The following is an 8,771-nucleotide window of genomic DNA, read 5'->3' on the forward strand; positions in this document are numbered from 1 at the left end:
GCAATCTTTGAGGGCGAGCTGAGAGTGGAGAACAGTCCAAAGTGCTGGGGGACACAAAGACTCGGTTTCTGAGACACCAAGACTGGCACCTGATAGAAACCAAAACCACAGGAAGGGTCAATGCCTTGGGCCTGGCCATCAAGCTTAATGTGAACTCTTAAATTTAATATCGTCTTAGGCACAGGAGCAAAATTCATAAAGAATACTTACAAGGGAGAAAACAAAATATCCTGTGAATGCTCACTTTGGCAGCACATGGACTAAAATTGGAACAATACAGAGATTAGCATGGCCCCTGCACAAGAATGACATGCAAATTTGTGAAGTGACTCATAATTTTTTTGCACAACATCATGAACATAATTAACAGCACTGAAATATATATATCTGAATGCAGAAATGTTAGATCATATGTGTGCTAACAGAATAAAAGTTTTAAAAAAATCCAGGGAGCTGCACTACACAATGAACTCTAAGTTAAACCATGGACCATACTTAAAAGTACAGTCATAAAAATGTGTCATTGATGTAACAAATGTTTCACAGCAATGCAAGGGGTTAATAATAGGGAGGTATATGGGAATCATGTATATTATATATATATATATAATATATATTATACATGATTGTCCTTAAACCCATAACATCTTTAATAAAGAAAAAAACATTATGTGGCTCTTGTTTTTAAGAAATATTATTATATATTAATATATTATTATAAAGAACAGACTTTATAATAGAACAGACTATAAAAAGACAGACTAGGCACCTAGTAGGAGAGCAGATGGCTCAGAATATTTTCTGTCGCCACTCGAAATGAAAAGCTTTATCGTCACTCTTCCCGTCTTGTTTCCTAACTCCTCTTACACACATGACATATTTTAGGGTTTGTTTACTATAGACATTAAGAAAGATCCTATCAGTTATTGTTTGAGAAATTTTTTGCAAATAACAAATCCTTGAGGTTGCAAGCCAACTATGATTAGTTTAAGAGCTCTTGGTTACTGGACTACTTCCTTATAATGATGATTCTTTCTCCCTCTGATGATTATTAAGATTACTTGTTTTTGCTTTGAAGTTCACTCTCTCTTTTCCTTGGCTCGCCTTCTGTTATCCTCTTTATTTGTAGATCGCTGAGCGGAGGCAAAAGTTTCCTAACACTCTGTAATTAGCCAGGAAGCCCGACCCTGTTTTGTTTTCTATCCTGAACCCCAAGCAGGGAGAGCAGTGGCTATAAACAGCCCCTCTACTTGCAGAGATACTGATTGATTGGGGGAGTGAAATTTACACACCTGGTCTGGCTCAGTACTCAGCAAGCTTTTCTTTCCCTTTGCCACGGCTAATGCCTTTATGGACTTGGGAGTCAAACAGACCCAAGTTCAAGAGGAGGCTCCGATAACTTTTTTCTTCTGCTTTTTTGGCTTTTCCTTCCTTTTAAAAATCAGGTAGTGCGCTATCGTTCACACACAGTAAAATTCTCCCCAAGGCCCGGTGTCTGGAATTGCACTTTTCTATAATTCGCGGAGGGAAGGGCACTGCAATGGGAGTCAGGAAATGTGGCTCCAGTTCTCCACTGAGCTCTGAGTTGCCTCGTCTGTAAAATGTAAGGAGAGTTGAACTCGAGGATGTTCGGAGCCCCTTTGGATTTGAAGAAGATTAAGGTTTTAGGTTTGCTTGTTTGTTTGCTTGCTTGTTTTTCAAAGAGAAAGAGTTTATTACTAGACACCTAGTAGGAGAGTGATGGCCTAGCGGCCCAAAGTCCGTCTCCCCAAATTGCAGGAATTCTGATAGTTTTATTCGAGAAAAAGACGGGCAGGTTTAGGATAATGAACACAGTGGCCCTAGATGATGTAATTAGAGGTGATCTGATTATTGAGCATGCACAGATGGATTACACACTTAATCACAGAACATGTGTAAGAAAATGGCAGAATGAGGTCTGGGTGACTTGTAGGTTAAGGTCTAAGCTACTGCGCATATCAGACGGGCCCACTTTGGTTAGATCCAGTCTCGGTCATCAAGAGAACTTTGGACTTGGGGGGGGTTAGTCCTGGGCTGACCTGAGACCCTTCATTAATAAACATTAGGGGCTGTCTTTAGTGATTACAAGACTCTAAAGTTGAAAAGCTGAATAACTGGGTACAAATGAAGGTTTAGTCACAAGGTTTTCACAACCACAGGGGCAGAAGATAAGGGCTTTCAACCATCATGAGAGATCAGGGCAGCTGGATTACAATTTAGAGCTTTCAGGAGTTTCCCTGTCTACTCCAATATGCCAGAAAGCAAAAAGGGACATCTATATGATGATTCAAGTAATCAAAATCATCCCTTAAATCCTGATTTCTCGGTTACAATTCCTCCCTCTCATTTGATAATTATCTTTCAATCTTAAGGGATATCTGGGCGACAACTCTCTAACTGCTTCAAGGCTAAAAAGTAAAAAGGGTATGGTTTTAGGTTTTAAATGACCATTTAAAATTGAAAAATAAAAATTTATCTTCCCAAAAGATTTCTAAGAATCTCACTATTGATGTTCACATTAAAAAGATCTAAGCTTTATATTTCAAATTTTTATTTTCGCGGTTGCTGCTGGGAAATTTTCTAAGCATGTCAGAATGAGAAGTTCCCACCCCCTGCTCCCCTGCCTGGGTCACCCGGAGTCCTCCAGTCAGCTGAGGCAGTGGGAACAGGAAACCAAGTTTCTCAGAAAGCTCAGGCTGCCTTGGAGGGACGCCAGGCCACAGTGGAGTAAAAGTGCTGAAGGCAGGCAGTGAGGTTTCTGTTCCAAAAGGTGTTGGTACCCTCTAGTTACTGAGATGCTTTACACTCCTCTGTTAAATCTACTAAGTTTATAACCAAGGACATTTCTGCAAACAGGGAAAGTGTCCAACATTCTTTGCATGAGGATTCAGAGCCCTTTTCCATCAGTTTTTGAGCAAGACTGTTTGTCTTAGTTGAACTTTCAGTTTGGCTTGCCCTTATGTCTTTCTTCCCCCAAACCAAACAAATGAATACATACAATTAGCCAAGCACACAATTCCTGGGCCCAGGTTTATTATATCATTTAACAACATAACTTTAGTAGTTTTAACTTTTGGGAAAGTGTTCCCCCCCACTTAAAACTTTGGCTGGCCTTGATCTGGAAGCTTGCTCTTGTGAAATTTGTGCAGATAGTGGAGAAGCTTAGCCTACTTATAGGTATGCCAAAGAGTCACTTCCAGAGGACCACTTTTGTTGCTCAGATGTGGCCTCGCTCTCTCTCTAAGCCCAACTCCGCAAGTGAAATCATTGCCCTTCCCCCTATGTGGGACATGACATCCAGGGATGAAAGTCTCCCTGGCAGCATGGGAGATGACTCCCAGGGATGAGCCTGGTCCTAGCACCGTGGGAGCAACAATGCCATCCTGACCAAAGGGGGAAAAGAAGTGTAACAAATAATGTATCAGTGGCTGAGAAAGTTCAAATAGAGTCAAGAGGCTACTTTGGAGGTTACTCTTAGGCAAACTTCAATTAGACATTGCTACCTATCATAACTTGCCAACCCCCAACCAGAACCATTCCTGCCAATTCTAAAGGACCCTTAGAGTGTTATATAAGATTCTACAAAGCTTCCATGCACTAGGGTAACTTTCCAGAAACCTACAACCTCCAGATGGGTCCCTGGACCTGGTAAGTCCTGAAATGCAGAGCGGCCAGCCTCTCCAGAACATCAACTAGTTCCATTCCCCTATCCCATACTATCAATAGCCCCTTCCAATGTAAAAAAGTTAGAATGGGCATAGCCCAAATATCCCTAAACTGTGGGAGAAACGTCAAAGGTGATGGTAAGGAGTTATACAGAGAAAGCCAGATTTAACAAATGAGTATGATTGCTGAACGATTATATTGATATTTATTTTAATCTCTGGTGTCTTGGAGCAGCTAGTAGTAAAAACCTAAAAATTTGGAATTGTAACCCATACCAAACTCTGAAATCTGTTCTACAACTAATTATTGTGATGTACTTTGAAATTTATTGCTTTTTTTTTGTATATATGTTGTTTTTCACAAAACAGAAAAGAATTTTTTCAATAAGGAATTAAAAAAAAAACAAAAAACCTTTGGTTGGATTCCTACAGTTGGGGAAGGAGCAGCCTCTCTCCTTTCTCCTAGAAGTGGCCACCAAAGCTTAGTACCTGGGGGGCAGTTCCAATGGAAAGGACCTCATTTTCCATCTCCTGGCCATTCATGGCAGTCCTTCGTTTGCTTCTAAGTCTGACTGGAAGAGGCTGATTGCCATGGCATCCTTAGGAGTTCAGCTGAGAAGCCCACACCAAAATGTCTACCCTTAGTCCAATTTGTGGGAGCCAGTCAGAATCCAGGCTGCAGCACTAGGATGACGTCTAGTGGCCCTTTCCCTTGTTCTAATATTTTTTAATTGCACGTGTCAGCCTCTAACATACTATATAATTTTGTTTGGGGTTTATTGTCTGCCTTCTTTCATTAGAATGTAAGGGAATGGGAGCAAGGATTCATATCCAGGGAGCAATGATTCATATCCATTATCTTCATGGCTGTATCATCACTGCCTACAGCAGTGCCTGGGACCTAGTAACAATTCATTCGATATTTGCCAAATGAATGAATGAATGATCTCTCATAGAACACTCTTGATGACATTTTATTAACCAAGTCCTTAAATAAATCCATTCAAATATTTAGCAAGACCATGACATGAATTGAACAAAAAGTACAAAATAAAGAAATAGAATAAGAATGTGTCAACTGATTACTCTATCCAGGGAAGTCATATCTAACTACCATAATATTAACTATATGGAATACTACTCAGCAATAAAAAAAAATAAAATATGACACTTAACATTGATGACAAAGTAATTATGCAGTGTGAAAGAGGCTAGACGAAAAAGAGTACCTACTGTATGATTTAATTTATATCAAATTGGATCTGTAAAATGTAGTCTATAGTAATGGAAAACAGATAAGTGACTGCCTGGGTACAAGGGGTAGAGAGAGGGAGGGTTATAAAGGGGCAAAAGGATACTTTTGGGGGTGATTGATACATTCATAATTTGATTATGATGATGGTTTTACAGATATATCCGTAAGTCAAAATTCACCATAATGCACTTTTTAAAATAGGTGCAGTTTATTGTATGTCAGTTATACTTCGATAAAGCTGGAAAATGCAAAAAGTGAATTTTATGCATTGATCAAGAACGACCGTGCTATTGCTTCACAGGCAGTTGAACTGATCATTTTTATTATTTTTTTTCTTTTCTCTACCACATTGGATGTTGTTCTAGTTTGCTAGCTGCTGGAATGCAATATACCAGAAACAGAATGGCTTTTAAAAGGGGGAATTTATTAAGTTGCAAGTTTACATGTTCTAAGGCCATGAAAATGTCTAAATTAAAGCAAGTCTATAGAAATGTCCAATCTAAGGCATCCAGGGAAAGATACATTGGTTCAAGAAGGCCGATGAAGTTCAGGGTTTCTCTCTCAACTGGAAAGGCACATGGTGAACATGGCAGTGTCTGCTAGCTTTCTCTCCCGGCTTCTTATTTCATGAAGTTCTCCCAGGGTATTTTCCTTCTGCATCTCCAAAGGTCTCTGGCTGCACAAGTTCTGTGGTTCTAAAAAGGGACTCTTTCCAAAATGTTTCCTCTTAAAGCATTCCAGTCAAGGCCTACCTGGAATAGTGGAGTTGCATCTCCCTCTAATCAGAAGTTAATATCCACAATCAGGTGAGTCACATCTCAAAAAACTCCCAGCCAGCAATATTGAATGAGGATTAAAGGACATGGCTTTTCTGGGGTCCACGATGGATTCAAATCAGGTAGTTGTGAACTAATTCTGACTATATGGAATGCATTTATGTTCATCAAGAGACATCTTAATTTTTTCATTCTGGAAGCAAAGTTACTGTAACTATGTTCCATGGACCTTTTGCTGTTATAACCAGCCTTTTCCATCTCCACCTTCCCCAGAAGAGCCGCCTTGCACTTTTGGCCTTCATTTCACAAGCATTTGGTTTGCTATTCAGTTTCCTCTGATTTCTTCCAAATTCTGACTTTGTCTTTCACGCTGCTGGGCACCCACCTTCCAATTCCTATCCTCCCCTCCAGAAGCTTACCTTAAAACCTAGTGAGCAATAGTGTAGGATCCCATTTATACGAAATGACCAGAAAATGCAAACCATAGAGACAGAAAGTAGTTAGTGGTTGCCAGGGGCTGGAAGAAGGAGGGGAGTTTCTTTGGGGGTGATAAAAATGTTCTGGAACTAGATAGGGGATGGCTGCACGACATTGTAAATATACTTATAATGCCACTGAATTGTACACTTTAAAAGTGGCTTAAGTGGTGAATTTTCTGTCATGTGAATCTTACCTCAATTATAAAAAAAAAAAAAAAGAAACTAGTGGCCAGGGTTTTCTGTTCCTACATATGTCACTGATAAAATGAAAAACACCAGACCCATGAAAGAAGAGACAGAAAAATGTCCAAGGCCATTTCCTAAACTACAACCTTTATCAATTGAAATCTTGGAGGTTTGGCACGAGTTGGGGTCTCTCTAAAGGTTCTGTCTAAACAGAATGTCACTTCCCACTTGGCTTTCCTCTGGTTGTCCATGCAACCAATACATTCACTTCAGCTGAGGGTCAAGGGATAGGTCATAAGAGGCAATAACCACCTGAAGTGAGAAGAAACCCGAGATGTTGATCTTTGCTTGACGTAAACCCAGCTCCTGTTTCTGCTCAGTGTTCTTTCTGTCTGCGCATCACCTTTTTTTTCCAGATGGGGCAGACAACTGCGTTGATGCCATTTCCATTAGCATGGCGGTTTACTGGTTCCTGTTCAGTCCCTGATCATGTCATGACCTGGAGTGCCAAGGAAATGTCTTCATTCTTCGGCCTGATGGTCATCCCTCCCTCCCTGATCCCTCCTCCCTCCCTCCCTGATCCTGACTCTTTAAAAATTACATGTGAAATCCTCTTTTCCTGGTGAGCCTAGTTAAGGGCTGACTGTTAAGAAGAAGACAAAAAGCTTAGAGTTGCATGTCCTGGGTTTGAATCCTGGCCTTGTCATCTTGTAGACTTCAGGTTTGTGGTTGATGCTCAGAACCTCCATCTCTATAAAACGGAGCCTGATAACACCAACCTGCATTTTATTAAAAAGGATTTAATTTATACCAGCCCATATTTTATTATATCGAGAATGAATTGTGCCCAGCATTGAATAAATGCTAAATGATAGGTTCCTTTCAGTCTCACTGGTAGTGTGAATTCGGTTGTTTGCCTTGTGGAAAGTCCTAGCTTTTTATTTGCATCAGTAGTTTTGTGGGGTTTTTTTGTTTTTTTGGGGTTTTTTTGCCCTCCTTCTCTCCACTTGGATATGTTACTAAGCCTGAGGGCCCCACTTGGTTGCAAAGAGATATGAATCTCAGATGCTATAGCCGGTACTTCTGTTGCTCTAATTACACAAAAGACCTCTGGACCTGCTAGGCATGTCATTGTGTTTGATAAGACATGGGGAAGTTGGGTGGTTTCCTTGGAAATACCCAAGTTCAGAGATCTAGGTCATAGCTTTTCTGCAGCTTTCTTAAGAAGAATCAAATATGTGTCCAAGTGTTTGGAATTCTTGAATTCAAGTCAGCTTTTGGACACATTTAACCACTTACTAATAGCCTAACTAACACTTCCTCTCTCTCATTTTTGTAGACTAGCCTACATTCATCGTTTGCAGTGGATGGCAAGAGTGACTCTTATGGTCTGTGATCTGTACACCTTTTCATTGTTAAAAAGCACATTCTGGTAGAGGTCCGACATATGCGTACTCGCACACACACACACACACACACACACAGAGTTCTAAATTATTTTTAAACTCCAACCAAACCTTCATAAATGATCATCCACATAATAGTTCACAAAGTCTTCTTTTGCGATAGAAGGAAGCATAGCAAACACCCCAGAGGGAAGACAACAGCAACTCGCAAAGATGGAAAGCCCACTAGGTGACTTTTGAATCCAGAGGAAAACAGGCAGTTCCCCCAGATGCGCAGGCCCAGGAGATGGAATCCTTTTAGTGTGTCAGCACCGAATGGTCATTGTACCGCTGGAAATAGCCATGGAACATCCCCCCTACTCTCCCTTTGAGGAAACGAAAAGAGAACACATAGGATGAAAAGTGGAAAGAGCAAAGGGAAGAGAAAAAATGGCAGGATCGTTACAATGCACTGGCAGGGACTTGCTATGTCCCTTGAAGACAATGTCCTACAGTTGGATGTTGAGTGTGGAGCCGAGAAATAGCTGGCTTGGTAAACAACTAGCTAATCCCCCTGAAGTGGATGTTGGATTTTACGTTTGCTTTTGTCCAGCTGACCAGCACAGTTCAACAAATCAGAGCACCACAGGACTTTATGAACCACTTCCTATCATGCAGGGGGAGTCGCACTCTCCCTTCTGTTATCCATGATGGAGAGGGGAAGCTGTTTGACTCTGAGCATTCAAGACCACTTTCCTCTGATTTTCTGCAATTCCAAGATGTTGGATAAGTTTGGGCATGTACCAGGCAGGAACAACAGCAAAGAAAAGCCCACAGCACAGACTAGGAAAGAGAATAGCAAGGAGTCTTTTGGGAAAGAGGAAAATCCAACCTGGGGTGCTGAAGCTCTGCCCACAGAACAAAATAACTGGCTAAAAAAAGGAAAGATAGGGTGGGCCACAGTGGCTCAGTGGCAGAGTTCTTGCCTGCCATGCTGGAGACCC

General features: G+C 40.9%; 1 non-coding gene across 1 annotated transcript; it reads left to right on the top strand.

Moving 5' to 3' along the window:
* Positions 1–236: 236 nt before the first annotated feature.
* On the top strand, positions 237–340 carry LOC143672284 (U6 spliceosomal RNA). The gene has a single exon (XR_013169753.1). It is a non-coding gene; the product is annotated as a U6 spliceosomal RNA (small nuclear RNA).
* Positions 341–8,771: the final 8,431 nt, after the last annotated feature.

The sequence above is a fragment of the Tamandua tetradactyla genome, chromosome X (genome assembly GCF_023851605.1).
Source record: "Tamandua tetradactyla isolate mTamTet1 chromosome X, mTamTet1.pri, whole genome shotgun sequence".
Taxonomy (NCBI): domain Eukaryota; kingdom Metazoa; phylum Chordata; class Mammalia; order Pilosa; family Myrmecophagidae; genus Tamandua; species Tamandua tetradactyla.